At 57.2% G+C, this 16,218-nt stretch overlaps 1 long non-coding RNA gene across 2 annotated transcripts; it reads right to left on the bottom strand.

The window, feature by feature from the left end:
- Nucleotides 1-329: 329 nt before the first annotated feature.
- Nucleotides 330-15,962, bottom strand: LOC125118515 (uncharacterized). 2 transcript variants are annotated; one of them, XR_007132839.1, is made up of 3 exons: nucleotides 15,852-15,962; nucleotides 2,054-2,308; nucleotides 330-508 (listed from the first exon to the last, which is right to left on the bottom strand). It is a non-coding gene; the product is annotated as an uncharacterized LOC125118515 (long non-coding RNA). The 2 variants fall into 2 exon arrangements; XR_007132838.1 differs by lacking the exon at nucleotides 15,852-15,962 and adding an exon at nucleotides 8,075-8,145.
- Between the last annotated feature and the right edge of the window lie 256 nt (nucleotides 15,963-16,218).

Consider the following 16,218-nt stretch of genomic DNA (forward strand, 5'->3'; position numbering starts at 1 on the left):
TGCTGTGGCTGCGGCGTAGACCCGCAGCTATAGCTCCCATTAGACCCCTAGCCTGGGAACCTCCATATGCCCTGGGAGTGGCCCTAAAAAGACAAAAAAAAAAAGAGGGTGTAAAACTGCAGAGCCCAACAGACACCCCCCCCCTTTTTTTTTTTTTTTTGCCATGGTGGCAGCAGCTTCATATGGGATCTCAGTTCCCAGACCAGGGACTGAGCTCGAGCCACAGAGGGGAAAGCGCCAAATCCTAACCACTAAACCACCAGGGAACTCCCAGCCCACACTTTTATTGTGTAAAAATTAATTCTTTCTTTTTATTCTTTATTTCTTATTTCTTTATTTTCATATTGAAACATAGCATTTTGTCCTTGTCATTTTCTGTGAAGCCCACTTCACCGTCCTGCAGATGTTACAAATATGCTTCTGTTTTCGCCTAGGTTTTTGGTTATGTTGTTTACATATTTGTTATATTTAACTCCGGTCCATCCAGAATTTTGGGCGAGGTCAGGGTCTGGCGTGAGATAAAAATCGCAGTCAGTTCTTCTCTATACCGATAACTCGTAATAAGACTTCCTTTTTTTTTTGTCTTTTTGCCTTTTCTTTGGGCCGCTCCTGCGGCATATGGAGGTTCCCAGGCTAGGGGTCCAATCGGAGCTGTAGCTGCCAGCCTACGCCAGAGCCACAGCAACGCAGGATCCGAGCCGCGTCTGTGACCTACACCACAGCTCACGGCAACGCCGGATCGTTAACCCACTGAGCAAGGGCAGGGATCGAACCTGCAATCTCATGGTTCCTAGTCAGATTCGTTAACCACTGCGCCACGATGGGAACTCTGAGACTTCTTAAATTAAATATTAAATAATGTGATTCAGTTGCTTGGTCATGGATTAATTATTTGTGGTGTTTTAAATCTCTTTCTAGAATCTTTTCTATTCAGTTGATCAGTTCTCTGTTTTAGAGCCAATTACATAGGATCTTGGTTATCACAGTAGTATATTCGCCCCCTTGACATTTGTAGAGAATTAAAAAAAAAAAAACTCAGGATTCTACTCTGTGGGTAAAAGAACCATTAGCAATTTTTAAGCATAACAAAGCAGTCTTCCTATATTTTGGGTTAATGGGGTGGGTGGTTAGTGTGCGAAATTTAGAAAGCAGCGCAGAGCTGGGTGTCAGGAGACCCCAGGCTGTCTGAGATGATAAGGCCTAAACACAGGCCGAGACACCAGGAAAAGATATAAAGCTACATTCGGAGTTCCCCTTGTGGCTCAGTGGTTAACGAATCCAACTAGGAACCATGAGCTTGCGGGTTCAACCCCTGGCCTCGCTCAGTGGGTTCAGGATCTGGTGTTGCTGTGAGCTGTGGGGTAGGTCGCAGACACGGCTCGGATCCTGCGTTGCTGTGGCTGTGGTGGAGGCCGGCAGCTGTAGCTCCAATTCAACCCCTGGCCTGGGAATCGCCACGTGCCGAGGGTGCGGCCTTAGAAAAGATAGAAAGACCCAAAAATAAATAAATAAATAATAAAGCTACATTCATCAATCAAAATAGGTTAGTTATTGGAACTCCCCCAGATGCACAGTGGGTTAAGAACCTGACTGCAGCGTCTCTGCACAGGTGCAGGTTGGATTCCCAGCCCAGCGCAGTGGCTTAAAGGAGCCAGTGTTACTGCAGCTGTGGTGTAGTCCACAGCTGTGGCTCCGGTTCAATCCCCAGCCTGGGAACTTCCATATGCCATGGGTGTGGCTATTAAAAAAAAAAAAAAAGTTATTTTAAAATCTTCTAAAGCATGTCCTCGCAGATATTCATTCTCCAAATGAGGAAACAGAGGCCCAGAGAGGTGAGGTCACTTTCCCCAGACCACACAGTGAATCAGAGTAGAGCTGGGACCAGAGCCCAGGTAAATGAAATAAGAATGCTACAAGTAACAGAAATCCTGACAAACAGGGGCTTGAGTAAGGAGTGAATCTTTCTCTTAGAAGAGAAGTCCAGAGGAACATACAGAATCCAGGGCTCGTGCATCTCTCTGCTCCAGGCACCCAAGACCCAGACCCTTCCTACCTTCCTGCACGGCACGCGGGTTTCATCCTCATAGTCCCAAGACGGCTGCCGCACCTCCAGGCACCGGCTTTGAGTTCCAGACAGGAAGGAGACAGAGGGATTCACATTCTTCTCTGTTCAAGGTTTGGCCTCTCTTGGGGAAGGGAAACCCTTCTCAGACATTTCTGCTTTGCCTCTCCTGCACCAGAACTGAGTCACACGGCCACCGCTAGCTCTCCAAAAGCCTGGCAATTTGAGAAGCTCACTGTCCAGCCTCTAAGGTGGAGAATGAGAAAGCAGAGGAGAGTTGAAGTGGGTGTGAGTGAGACTAACTAAAGTGTTCGCCTGACCCCAGGTCTCCTCTTATCTCCTGGTCCAGGGCGCTCGGTATTTGACACGGTGACGGGGCCGGGCTGGGGGGAAGGGGCCTCACACACGTTTATCTAGGCCGGAGCCGGGAAGATGGTCACCTCTTTCGCAGATATTGATAAGGTTTCCTGCAAGACTGGGAGCTGTTAGGAACAGCTCAGAGTATCAATGTCTGGTGGACAAGGGGAAAGGAAGCCACGTCATTCACGCCACGGCACACTAACAATTAGCAGGCACTTACTCACTCCTATGGGCCAAGCACTGTTTCCAGACCCAGGCCTGGGAAGTGTCTCTAAAGTAGACTATAGAAGATCCAATTAAGGGAATGGACGGGAGTCAAGAAAATGTCCTTGGAATGAGGATAAGAAAACAAAACAGAAAACCGAAAGAAAGGAAGTGAATCTTGGGAGGACAGCTCAGGAGAGGGTTTGAGAGCGAAGCATGAAATCCTGGACAGGCTCCCCCGGAAATAAAAGCAACGTTCTCCCCTGGCAGCAACCGCGGTGAAGATACCCCAGCACACGTGGTTTACCGCTGGGTGGGTCCTTCGAAAACACGGAACGAGGCCAAAAAAAAAAAAAAAGAACACCTCCATGATGATCCAGTTCCTTGGGCCAAGCACTGTGGTGGAAGAAGAGATCTGAGTTCCCATCCTGGTTCCATACCTCCTGGATTGAACTTTTTCTGAAGCTGTCTGGCGGTAGGAACCTCCATGCTTCCCCAGGATGGCAGGTAAATCAAGATTCAACTGCAAGCTGCAGAACCCAGGCCCAAGTGATTTAAGCATACATAACTGAAATATCTTGGGGCAGGGCTGGCTTCAGGTTCAATGGGATCCGGGAGCTCAAACAATGAAGACTCCATCACCCGGCTCTGCTCTGTCTTTGTTGGCTCCTTTCTCAGGCTGCCAGCCAGCCCAGACTTAGAGCCTATCTTTTGGGGAACCCCAGGATAAAGTGTGACTCTCTTCTCCACGAGAAACTGCAAGTTCTGAAACTGTCTCTCTGGGACCCACTTAGGTCACATACCCACCTCCAAACCAATCACCATGGCCAAAGTGGGGTGAAGGGGACAGGTTCAAATGCTCCATTCATTCCACTTCTGCAGCCAGGAGACGAGTCAATCCCCTCCCACCAAAGCACTAGGACTGAGTCAGAAAGCAGTAGTTGTTCTGGAGTTCCCACTGTGGAGCAACAGGATCAGCAGCTTCTCTGCAGCACTAAGACTTAGGTTCGATCCCTGGCCCCACACAGTGGGTTCAGGATCCAGCGTTGTCACCTGCCGCTTAGGCCGCAACTGCAGCTCGGATCTGATCCCTGGCCTGGGAACTCCATATACCGCAAGATGACCACACACACACACACACACACACACACACACACACACACAAAAGAAAGCAGTGGTTCCCCCAAACAAAGTGTGGGTTCTGAATCTAGAAGGGGACCAAATGTTGAGCAGACAAAACCAAAGCTATCTACCACATCTGACGAGCTGCCAACAAAGCCATAAACTCCCCAACCCCCCCAATCAATCCAAAACTGCCTTCTTGCCGTATCCTGTCTTGAGGATGTGAACCCTAGCTCCTTCCAGCTTTGTCAAAGAAGTTGCCAGAATGTCTGAGCTGAAAAGGCCTTTAGAAATCATCTCCCCTTCCCCCCACCCCCACTAGGGTGCCGGGTTGGGGGGAGGCTTGCCTAAGCATATAAGGCCAGATCAACTGCAGAATGGACTAGAAAAGACCTACAAAATCCAGCCAAGCCTTCTTTCACTTCCTCCTGCAGCCTCTCTGGGAATGGTGTATAAAGGACGAAACGAAACCCTGGAGAATGTCATCAGAAATGGGAACAGGTCTGGCCAGCTTGCTATGATGGCTCAATAAAGAATTTCGGGGTGGGAGGGGGGATCCTCACAGGCGGTCTAAAGGGCTGGGATGTCCGCCGCCCTCAGGCCCGGATCAGGGACAGTGTGGCTAGGGACAGAGGTGGTGGCATGGCACTTTTCCGTGACAGGCTGGCCTGGGCTGCAGAGGGCAGGTCCAGGCCTAAAAGGACCCCTCAGGGACAATCATGCAACAAACACGAATGAAAGAAGATCCGTGGCTGTGTCGACCCCGAACTTCCATATACTGCAGGTACGACCCTAAAAAGCAAAATGGAATCTTAAAAAAAAAAGGCAAAGAGTTTAAGAACCATGATAAAAATAACTAAAAACTGGCCTGCTTTTGGAGTTCTCATTGTGGCTCAGCGGTTTAAGAACCTGACTAGTATCCGTGAGCATGCAGGTTTGATCCCTGACCTCACTCAATGGGTTAAGGATCTGGCGTTGCCGCGAGCTGCTGTGTAGGTCCCAGATGCAGCTCGGATCGGGTGTTGCCGTGGCTGGGGTGTAGGCCGGCAGCTGTGGCTCGGATTCAACTCCTAGCCTGGAAACCTCCATATGCCTCGGGTGCAGCCCTAAAACGAAAAGAAAAAAAAAAGTTGGCCACAGCTGCTCAGTGAAACCACACACCTTCTTTCTGATTCCAACCTCGCATGTCTTATCAGCAGCACCTCAAACTCTGACCTGGTCCCCACAATGCGAAATGCTTCCCCCAGCTCCCCAAGGAGGTCAAGTGTCCCCTTCATGTTTCCAGCAAAAGGGAACCTGTGGCCCCATCACCTGGCTTCCCTTTGATCTTTCCCTTTGCTGCCAACATCCAGACCTGGCAGTACCATTTCTCAGAAACCTGGGGACACACTTAGGAAGCTTATCTGGGCAGCATAGCCATGTCACGGGGGCGGGGGGGGGGGGGCTTTTCAGAGGGGTATGTTGCAATGCCCTTTATTATAGGCTGCCTTTTTCTCTCCTTGTCTTTTTTTTTTTAACAGACCTCAAGTGGAAACACCAAATGGCCTCAGACCCTAAGGAATTTGAAAGGATTATCACGATTACTTAAGCAAGGGTTTTCTGAAACTCCCAGCCAAGCAGGAGAGAGAACGAAACTTCTAAAGTTATATCCTTTCAGTGATTGGTTAGATAAGTGTGAGGCCTGAGCAAACAGACAATCCAGGAACAGCATTTCTCCCATTAACTCTTTCAAGGCCTGGAAAACACACACTAGGGGCCTTCCCGTGTCCCTCCAGGCCCTGGCACCCTGTAATTTACCAAGACAGGTGCCTTGGTTCCCTAAGTTCATGATCCAATCTCTTCTTTGCTTTCACTCCTCCCAGCCCCCCCCCCCGCCCCCCACCAAAGAAGCACAAGCACCACAGCTCCAGCCAAAGCATTCTTGCAGATGGAACGCGGTCCCTTAGGGAGGAAAGCCCTCATGTCCCAGGGTTGAGCAGCCAGCTCTGGACTGGGTCCCAGGAGGGTCCAGCCTTCCCTCATTCTCTTCTCAGCCACCGTAGGACTGGGCAGGAATGTGTCCCAGAGGCCTCGCCACGTGCCAATCACCCTGGCCAAAGAACCAGATGAAGCCTTGGCCTGGTGGCCGTGCTGCGCGGCCTCCCCAAGATGGCATCACATGCCTTGCCTTGGGTCGGAGGAGCACCTGAGAGGGAGCCTCACTCAAGCCACAAACATCACCAGAAGCTTTCGCTGGAAAAAGAAAACTGTAGGAAGCAAAATCTCCCTAGCTCTGCTGACCTCAGCAGAGATCAGCAGTACCGAGGTGGGCTGCTGGCCTGTACACAGGCCTGCTGGCACAGAGCAGGGAGCCCCAGTGTCAGAGGATAAAAGCAGGGAGCCTCTGCTTTCAATTTCCCTTCGAAGTTGCAGAAAAAGAGAAAAAGAACAGAATCCTACAAAAAGTGATCTGAATCTGTCATAAAGCACAGGGTTCAGGATCCAGATTCCAGGCTTGCTTGGGTCTGGGGCTCCTAGATGCTTCAAGGGATGGCTTTATGTCAATGAGGACAGACCCAACACTGGCAGCTTGGACAAATGAAGGGAATTGGGCAAAATAAATAAGTAAATACGTAACTTAAAAAAAAATAGATGCTGGAGTTCCGGTCGAGGCTCAGCAGTTAACGAACCCGACTAGCATCCATGAGGACGAGGGTTCGATCCCTGGCCTCACTCAGTGGGTTAAGGATCCGAGTTGCTGTGAGCCGTGGCCTAGGTCACAGACAGGGCTAAGATCCCGAGTTTCTGTGACTATGGCGAAGGCCCACAGCTACAGCTCCGATTTGAACCCTAGCCAGGGTTCAAATACACCACGGATGCTGCCCCAAAAAGACCCCCCTCAAAAAATGCTTTCCAATTCTGGGAACAACCCCTACAGCACATGAGTGCATCAGGACAGGAAGAAGCAGTAAGTTTCCCAGAAATCGCCAGCTCCTGTGGGCCTTGCCAATCTCAGACCCCAGACAGGGAGAAAGAGTTCCATCAGCCGCTCTGCAGGCTTCCTGCGAATGTGCCCACCCAAAGTCGCTCCTCAGCCGCCACAGACCACCTCCTCTCCAGCGACAGAGCCTAGAGGGGCCTGAAGTCCCACCGCTGGAGCCCCCAGGACCCACCCCTGCCCTCGTGCCATTTCCGGTCCTGCGGGGGAGGAGGGGGTCAATGTCGTTCAAGTAATTTCTCTGCGAACACAAGATGGCAGCCTTAAATAAATGCAACCCTGCGCAGCTTTTAATCTTACACATCATTAAATTCCTAATTTACACATTATGTTTTCGTGGGCCAACCCATAACTCATTAGTGTTGAACTCAGGAGGTATAAAGACCAACGCGCGACGGGCGCCGGGGCGCCGTCACCTGCCTGGGTTAACAGTCCCTGCTGGAGAGCAGGGAGGAAGGTGCGAGTGGGGCGCCGGGGGCGCCCGTGGGGCCGAGGTTGGGGCGCAGGCGAGCCCTGGGTGCCAGGCCCCGCGCCACACGACGCGATCGCAGCACTGCCACCGAGAAAGTGCTAGGGCCGGCTCCCTCCCGCCTCTCCGGGGGCTCGTGTGCGCGCGTTCGCGTGTACACACATACACACACGCACGCACGCGCGCTCACACACCCGGGTGGCCACGCGGGGCTACGAGCCGCGCAGGCCTCCTTGGCAGACATCTTCCTGTGGGAAGATTTCAAACGAGCCGTGAAAGCCAGAAACTACACGGGTTACAGACTCCGGAATCCCGGGTCGGCCGGGGCCCCCTTCTCAAACTCCGACCCGGCCCCCTCAGCTCGGCGCGGGGCCGGGAACCCACCAAAGGGCTAAGCGCACCCGCCGACGGCGCGGGGAGATCCGGGGACCCGAAGAGGGCCCCAAGTCCCCTCTCCCCTCTGACCTAGGGACGGGCGGCTGAGAGGGCACAGCCGAGCTCGGCCTTGCCGAGCTGGGGTCGCCCAGGGCGCCCCCGGAGGCGTGCGGGCTTCGGGGCCCAAGCGGGCCCGAGGTGGGGTGAAGGGGTCTCATAGGTCATCCGCCCCCCCGCCCCCGAGGCTGGCCGCCGCGCCCCCTCCAGGGAACGCCGCTCTCCAGGGAATGATGTCGCCCGGTCGCAGCTGGTATCCGAGGCCCGGGCCGGGGCGCACCCTAAGGGAACGGGAGACCGGTAGCTGGAAGGGCCTGGGGGCCAAAGGAAGTGGGCTGCGCTCAGGAGGAAGGCCCCAGGCAGGAGCGCCGAGGAAGGACGTCCAGGCGGCGAAGGCAAACACCCGCCTCGCTCTGAGCTGAGCCGGCCAGGCCCTCGAGGTACTTACTCTGCGCCTTCCCAGCCAAACGCCGGCTCCGTGCCGGCGGCGGAGTGGGAGGGAGGAGGCCGGGCGCGCGCCCCGCCCTCGCCGCCCGCGGTCACAGGGGCAATTACACTCCTCGCTGCAGACGGTTACCAGCTCGCCCGCGCATCCTTCTCCTCGCTCCCCTCGTCTCCCCTCCCGTCCCCTCCCCTCCCCTCCCCTCCTCCGCGGAACTGCTGGCTCCATCTTAGCGAACGCGCCTGCGAAGCGCAGCCGAGGCCAACTGCCTCTGGAGACCTCCCGAGGCTTCTCGCCTGTCGCGCGCCCTCCAGGGCGCCAGAGCGAGCCCTCCGCAACGCGTTCCGCGCGCGCCACAGCCCCGGGAGCCGCTGTCGCCGTCCCTTCAGGACCCCTCTGCAAGCGTCGCAAGACCCCTGCAGCCGCCCTTTGCCCCGAAGCCGTGCCCCGAGCCAGTGCAGCAACCTTAGCGCTCCAAATCCCAGGCGCGCCTGGGTTTTCCAGGTCTCTCCCCGGTCCAGCCGGTGTGCTTTACAAATGACTACTCGATGCTTAGACCACTCCGAGGCCTCTGCGCTGCTAGGCGTTCTCTGCTGCAAGCAGCACCCCCCCCTCCCGCCTGCCCCCTACGGCTTATACTATTCTGGAAGGTGTCTTTGAAGCTGTGAATGAATCAAGGGCTTTATTTTCCAGTAACTTTATGATGTGAGGCAAGTTTCTTCGCCTCAGTTTCCTTATCTGCAAAATGGGAGCAATGATGCCTATATAACTGTGTGACAGAGAGGCTTAAAGAAGACGTGTGTATATGTAAAGTGACTGGCACAAAGTCCTGGTGTTAGCACTCTTATTACCACATGGCCAGGGCTGTAGAGGCCTTAAAAAGTGAGGTGGCCTTTTTCCCACCAGGAGCGGATCCCTGCGGAGCCCAGCACCACAACTCACAAGTCGTCATGAGCCCAAGCCACCCGCTAGGCCTGAAGGGAAGACGGAGGAGTCGAGGGGCAGCCGAGCAGGCGAATCCCTCAGCCTTATGCCTTTGCAAATGAATAGGGCTCTGTCTGTGGCTTCCACCATTCCAGCGCCAGGTCTGCAACGCCTAAGGCTTAAACCTGGCACGGCGGTAAATTTAGCCTGAAGGCAGTGCCTCCTAAGGGGCGGGGATGTCTCCTTGGAGGAAGGAAAGGGAACTGGGGTGAGAAAAGGGAGTTGCCTCTAGGAAGAAAAACTAGGGAGAGGAAACCTTTCAGGGCCGTTGGCGGACCACTGACAAAAAAGAAATTGGCCGCAAAAAAAAAAAAAAAAAAAAAAAAGGCTCCCCAGAAATTGGGCCACCGTGGGAGCCGCGAGACAGACTTCCCATCTGGGAAGGGCTGCCTACGGGTAATTGGGTTTGCTCGAGTTGCCTCTATAATTAATAAGTGATTTGACTTGGAGATTGGAAATAGTCTTTGAAAGGAAGCCACGGGCGTAGAGAGGTGCACGGCCCGAGAGCCTCCCTCCGAAATCCAGTGACCGCGGAGGAGGAGGGTTTAAGGAACAAGAGGAATGTGATAATATTGGCATCTAACCTTCTAGTGTTTGAGTAATTCGTTGCTTAGCTGCTTTGGATAGGCCATTATTTTGCAAACTGGAAACATTTGCAAGTGGTGATATTTTGCTCCTGCCTGACGCAGGGGCTGCAAACCTACCCCGGCTCTGCTGAACTCTTCGAAATATATATGCATAAATTGTTCCTAATGAGACCATCTGTTTTTTATGGCCCCTCTGGAAGCAGGAGGAACCCGAAGACTGCTCTGTCTTGCAGAAATCTGTAGCCAGGCAGGCCCAGGAAATAAATAGGGAAGATTAGAAGGGTGTGTGTGATTTAACAATACTCGGACAGGGGGTTCCATAAAGGAGGGGCATCTCGCTTTAGCGGGGGCATGCTTGGGGCATGAAGGTTCCAGAAGGGTGTGTGTGATTTAACAATACGCGGACAGGGGGTTCCATAAAGGAGGGGCATCTCGCTTTAGCGGGGGCTGCTTGGGGCATGAAGGTTCCAGCCAGTGGGCCTCCTGGAAGGCCTAGGGATTGTGTAGGGCTTCGCAGCACACAGGAACCTCGTTTTTCCATGCCTGGAACATCGCCAGAGCCACCACGCAAAACCAGGAGCCTGCCGCTGCTCCGCAGGCCCAGGACATGTACCCTGCGGTGGGTGGTCCCCCCGCGTCGTCGCCTTTCAGCCAGGGCCTCCCCACCTGCAGAGGTGAAGGGAGCCGCGCCTGGGGCACAGAGCCTGAGAACACGCCTCACTCCACCCTACCCCCGGGCGGGAGCGCGGCGCACACCCGGGGGCTGTCCCAGAGACTGAGCTTCCTTCCCTGCGCACGTCTGGCAGGCCCAGCGGCGCGGTCTGAGCCGGCACCGAGGGTGGCAGGGCAAACACTTTTCACATTACCCGGTGGCTGTTAATTGGGACAGCGCAAAAGACGCCGCGCCTACCCCCTTTGTGGCGGGGGGGGGGGGGTCAGGAGTGGGCAGTGGGAGCTGCTTAATAATAGAGGGGCTGCCCTGGGGAGCCTCAGATATCGGTAACCCCCATGATTAATTCATAACTCTCCACTGCGCCTGGCACCGTCTCGGGTCTTTAATCGGTTCTGAATGTCAGCGAGGCTTCCCCGACAGGCTGAGCGCAGCCTTTTGAATGTGTTGAAAGTCGCTGCGCGCACACCAGGAGACAAAGTTGCCATCTGCTCCGGGGACCACGGCAACTGGGCGCTGGGAGGGGCCTTCCTCCCGCGGCTCCGGCAGCCCCGGGCGGCCTCCTCTTCCCGGCCGGCCCCAATCCTGCCCCAAAGCCAACATCCCCGCCCCCGCCCAGGGCGCACGCCTGGTGGAAACTCCGGCTCGCTGCGAAGTACGGCACTGAGCCGGGGCGCGCGGGGAGCCTCGCGGTCACCCAGATCTATGCTAATGAGATTATGAACCCGGGTTGTTTGTGTGCGCGGACGTGGCGGGGGGGGGGGGCGCAGATAAAGTATGGAGACGGGGATGACTTAGAGGGGGGAGGGGAGGTCCCGGGAGAACAAAGCTCCGGGCCGTCGGTCTCCAAAGAGTCGCAGAAGTGACCGCCACTAGCCTGTGCACTAGCGGAAGCGGGGGAGGGGGGAGAGACCAGGCCTAAAGTGCCCTTGCGGGTTTAGAGAACGCAGAGAGGGCACCCGGGTAGGGGTGGAGAGAGGCTGAAGCCGTAGCTAAAAGTTGGGCCCTTCTGGCTCTTTTTGAAGGAAATGGATCTCAGGAAGGAGAAAGGGGGGCATCGCGCCCGGGAGAGGTAGTCAGGAGGAGCCCGGGCCCCCCTCCACCCCCTCCCCCTCTCCCCAGCCGGCAGAAGCGGGTACGGTGACCGACCTTCCCGCTCGGGACCGGGAAGGGGACGGAGCCGTGGGGCGAGGGGCGCGGGCCAGAGCTGACCGGGGCGTCTCGCCACCGCGGGCCTGGGCTTCCGCACTCCCCGGCTCTTGCGCGTCGCCGCTCGCGGCAGCGCCTCACCTACCAACTGTAATTCCACAGGCCCGCGAACGCTGGGGCTGCGGAATCGTTTGAGGGAGTTGGAACTGCATCAGATGAGCACGCCGGGAGGTGAGATCGGGTAGAAAATCGGCGAAACTTTGAGTTGTGCGCCGCCCCGCCACCACCACTCACACACCCACACACACAAAATTTCCCCTCCCCCTTCCCAGCCGGCACCTCCCCCACCCTCTCGATTCTTCAAGGTTTGCAGCCCAGTCCTGTCATATGGTTTTGTTTCTGTGCTGCTTTTTTTCAGACACGAAAATTGGACACGTGGAGAATTAGCCTGGCTGGAGAAGCGCTGGGTGCAGATTCAAACAATGGTTTCCAGCAGCCAAGCTAAGGCAACACCTTCCCCCACCTCACCCCCAAATGGCAGCAGCCTGGGCTTAGAGTGAGCACACCCCCGCCACTGCCCCCCCCCAAAGAGCCTGGGAAGGGACCAGTGGGGGCTCTACTTTCTGCAGCCCTTTCCTCAGATGCACACCCCTAGGTCTTCCTGGACTGCTGGCTCTGAGATCATTGTGCCTGGGGTCTTTGGGGACTTCCTGCTATTTTTCCCTGGGAAGGTGCTGTCTCAAAGATGTCACCCCAACTATGAATGTTTAAAAACCCAGGCAGGCTCCAGGCTCTACCCTTTGGCAATTCCACCCTCCCTAGGCAGTACTTTCCTAAACTGCTTGGATCCCACTCCCACCCCCATCCGAAGAGCCGTCTCCAGGTAGCTGGGCCTCTAAAGAGCAGCTTCCTTTAACCAGTAGTCTTTTCCAGAGGCCTCATCCTCCACTGCAGCCACAACCTTGGCCCTCAGCCTCTCTGTGAACCCTCCCCCAGCGCACTACCCTACACTGGCAGGGGCCTCAGCCTCCCCCCAACAACGGCAGTTACTCTCTCGCCTGTGCAGTTACTCTCTCGCCTGTGCACCTCATCCCCAGCTCGAGTGCACAGTTGTGTGTGTGTGTGTGTGTGTGCACGCACACACACACACACACACACACCGCACAGAAGCTCTTGGCCTCCCGGAGCTGGTTTCCTCTTACAGGCTCACGGCAGAGCTGCTGGGGCTGTGGCAACGCTTGCGGCTCCCTATGCAGCCCTGGGTTTCCTTGCAGCGCTGCGAGTTGTGAATCTGCCTTCTCTTCCCTTCCTGCAAAGGTCAGGCCATCTCCTCTCACTCGGCCACAGTGGTGCTCTGGCCTGCAGAGCTCCAACACTGCAGCCTGGCAATGAGGATGGAGTGGGCATTCATGCAGACACGAAGGCAACCCTCCCCACCCCCACCCCAGCCAGGGGGCAGGAGCCAAAGGGTGGGGGATTCAGGATGAGAAACACTGCAGACAAACCCCAGAAAACAGCTGAGGATTTGCAGCCAGGGACTCAAGAGAGGGAGAGAAAACCAGGCAAAGGCTGTTAGGCCTGGACTCCTCAAGAGCAGGCATTTCCACCCCCACCCCAGGAGCTGCGCTAGCACGAGCGGAAGGCCAGGAGAAGAGGCCCCGGGTGTCTGTTCACTTCCTTGCCCCCCCCCTCAACCAGCACCTCCGCTCAGGCTGCCCTTCACTCCAAGCAGGAGTCAGAAGCAAGCAAACAGGCTGACTTCGAATTCAGTGGCCACGGAGCTCGAGTCAGCTGCGGCCCCGCAAAGAGGGACCTTAGGGAGGCCCTTCTGCCACCCCAGCCCCAGTGAGGCTACTGAGCCCTGCGAGTAGCAGGGCAGACGACCGCAACACCTCGCTGTGCAGAAAAATGAGAGGAAATGCCATTAAACCTACTTCCTCTAAAGAGCGCCACCCCCAGTTTTCTGTGAACTGCGCCGGAGAAGTCAGGAGAGAGACCTCGTTAACCTTGCTTGGGTTTTAACATCGCCAGCTTCAAGTCAACCTCGGGCCGCCCGAAGGTTCTGTGAAATATTTCACCTAGCTCAGACAATTTCCTGCAGTCCCTAACCAGACCACCCCGCTTAGTGAGTAGCTGCCAATAGGCAGACTTGACTGCAGGCTGGCGACCAGAGGCCTTCCAGGCCACTGGCTGGCCTGGACCCTCCACTCAAGAGTCTGGACAAAGTCTTCGCAGAATCCAGAGGGACCAAGACCTGGCTAAGCCAGAAAATCCAAAACCATAAGAAAGAAGCCCAAGAAAAGGAGTTTAAGACACTTTCCTCCCTAAGCCGGTGTGTGTTGTCTGTGTGAATTTCTGGCCCCCCTGAAGTCTGTACAGTGGGCCTGCGCATGTCTCACGTTCCTGGGGAGCTATGCATTTTGAAGAGCGGCATCAGGAAAGGGGGTGACCGCTGTGTGCACCCCCCGCTTCCACCCGCTCACCATTTTCCTCTGCATCCCCTCACTAGGGAACAGAGCACGCAGCCAGGAGTGGGATCCTTCGACTGCGCTGAGCCTCAGCCTCTTCCAAACGTGAGGCGCACGGAGAGAACTCCTGCTCTGCCCAGTTTCCACTCCCGCCTCCAGAATAACGAGCCGAAAACATGTGTACTGTAAATAAAGCCTGTCTAAATAAAGCACTCGGGCGAAGGCTGCCGAGAAAACACTCGGCATCGCTCTGTTCAGAGCGTGAGTCAGCTTCCCAGCTCCCGGGGAACAATGGGGACTTTGCCAAGGGTCCCCTTCTGTCGACCCCTGACGGCCCTCAGGCCCATTTAGGTGGCGGAGGCGCCGGCCCATTGGGACTTCTGGCCTCGAGGTTGGGGGGGGCGCTCCCAGCGGCCCGAGGTTGGGGTCCAGCCCCAGGATTAACGCCGCCGGGAATCCCTCTATCTGCAGCTGCCTCGGAGGGGTTGAGGGTTAAACAAACACCGAGCAGAGGAGCGAGCCTGGGGCGCTGTGGGGCTGCGGCCCGGAGACGGGAGGGTAGGGGATGCTGGGGGCGTTCGCTGCCGAACCTCCCGAGGGGAAGGCGCCCCCTCCCCGTTCCCATTCCCAAGCCGGGCTCTCGCCCACTCGGCTGGCCGCCTCTCCTCCGCGGCCTCCCAAGTCTCATTGGAAACGAACCGAGAGAGCAGCTGCCAGAGTCACCCTACTCCCCTGAGACTCCCCATAGGCCCATGCACGTACACCAGCTCCCCCCCCCCCCCCACACACACACGCGTGCTGGGGACTCGAGGAGGCCTGGCCCCCGACTTCGCGGCGTGGTCGCCAAGGTCGAGTGAAACGGCGCCCTTTTGGTGGAGGGCAGTGTTGGGACCCGTGACGGCCTCTGCGTCACGTCTCCTATCTCGTCCTCTGGGCTCCCTTGCGGAGCCGCCCACCCTCCAGGGGAGTTCCGACAGGAGCGTTGGCCTCAGCTTTGGCGCGGGGCGGTGGTTTCCCCGCGCCCCGTGACCTTGAGGGTCAGTGATCCACCCGGGAGGCTCGCGGTTTCCGGAGTGGTGCAGCCAGTCCTTCCTCCCCGCCTCTCCGGCCAAGGCCGCCCCCGGCCGCCCAGCCGTGTCCCGTTCAGCCGGCCAGCTCTCGGCCCCAGGCGGAGGAGTAAGGGTGAAAGCACCGAGGGCCTCGCCCACGCCCTGCGGACACGCGCGCGCCTCCGGGGCCTGCATTGGCGCTCCAGCAGCCGGCAATTGCCAAATCGTCGCGGGGCAGGGTTGGGGGCGAGGATTCGGGAATGGGGTTTGAGCGGGAGAAGGCGAGGAAAACAAGTGAAACGGGAGCGGCGGGGAGAAGGGACGGCTTATAAGTCACCCAGCCCCACCCTCGAGCCACACCACAGAAGCGCCCCAAGCCCGCAAGGGATGGAGGGTCACTCGGCCACTCCTGGCCGACCTCTGAGCTCTCCCCGAGCCAGCGCCCCACCCGGGGCTCAGGCCGCGCTAGGACCAGCTCCCGGCCGGGATCGTAAACCACCCGCCGGATTCGGCGGGAAGCCACCCTTGGACGCAGCGCGCATCCGCCCAAGGGGAAGTTTATTTATAGCTTGTAAACGTAAAGGAAACCAGACCGCGCTGGCTCGCCGCGCTTGGGCTCCTACGCTCCCCACCTGCCCACCAGGGAGGGCGCGACGGGAGGCGAGTGGGGTGTCTCGGTTCCTTCCCTGCCCCCCCTATCCCCACCCCCGCTCCGCTCCCAGGGGAGAAAAGGGTAGGGTCCTAAGAGGCTGGCAAGTCTTAATTCCTCTCCAGGCGCCTATCCAGTGCCGTGAAGGCCGGAGAGGGCGGAGGACAGGGCCCAGGCCCCGGCCTGGGGAGGGTGGGGGCGGCCGAGCTGTCCCACTTGGCACGCACCTGCGGGCAGGCCCGTCAGTGCGGCGTGGGGTTCCGCAGCTCCCGCTCCGGGGCCGGGGAAGTCCTGGAGAGCCCGGGATGTGGGCGCTCCGGGAGCCTCTCCTAGGGAGGCGGGACGCTTCCCCGGTTCCTCCCGAGCACGTGTCCTCAGCAGAGCAGGCAAGCGCTGCGCGCCTGGGGCTGCGATCCCCGGGCGACAGCGGCCGAGAGCGCTCCCTCCCCAACCCCCAACCCCCGCCGTCGCCGCCTCTCTCGGGGAGCTCCAGGTTCTGGGGCGCGCTCGGGGCAGGCCCGAGGAACCGGAGAAAAGGAGAAGTGCCGGGGAGGCGATTAGGGAGAGAAGACATTTAAAAGCCTAGCCCTGAAT

The sequence above is a fragment of the Phacochoerus africanus genome, chromosome X (genome assembly GCF_016906955.1).
Source record: "Phacochoerus africanus isolate WHEZ1 chromosome X, ROS_Pafr_v1, whole genome shotgun sequence".
Lineage (NCBI taxonomy): Eukaryota > Metazoa > Chordata > Mammalia > Artiodactyla > Suidae > Phacochoerus > Phacochoerus africanus.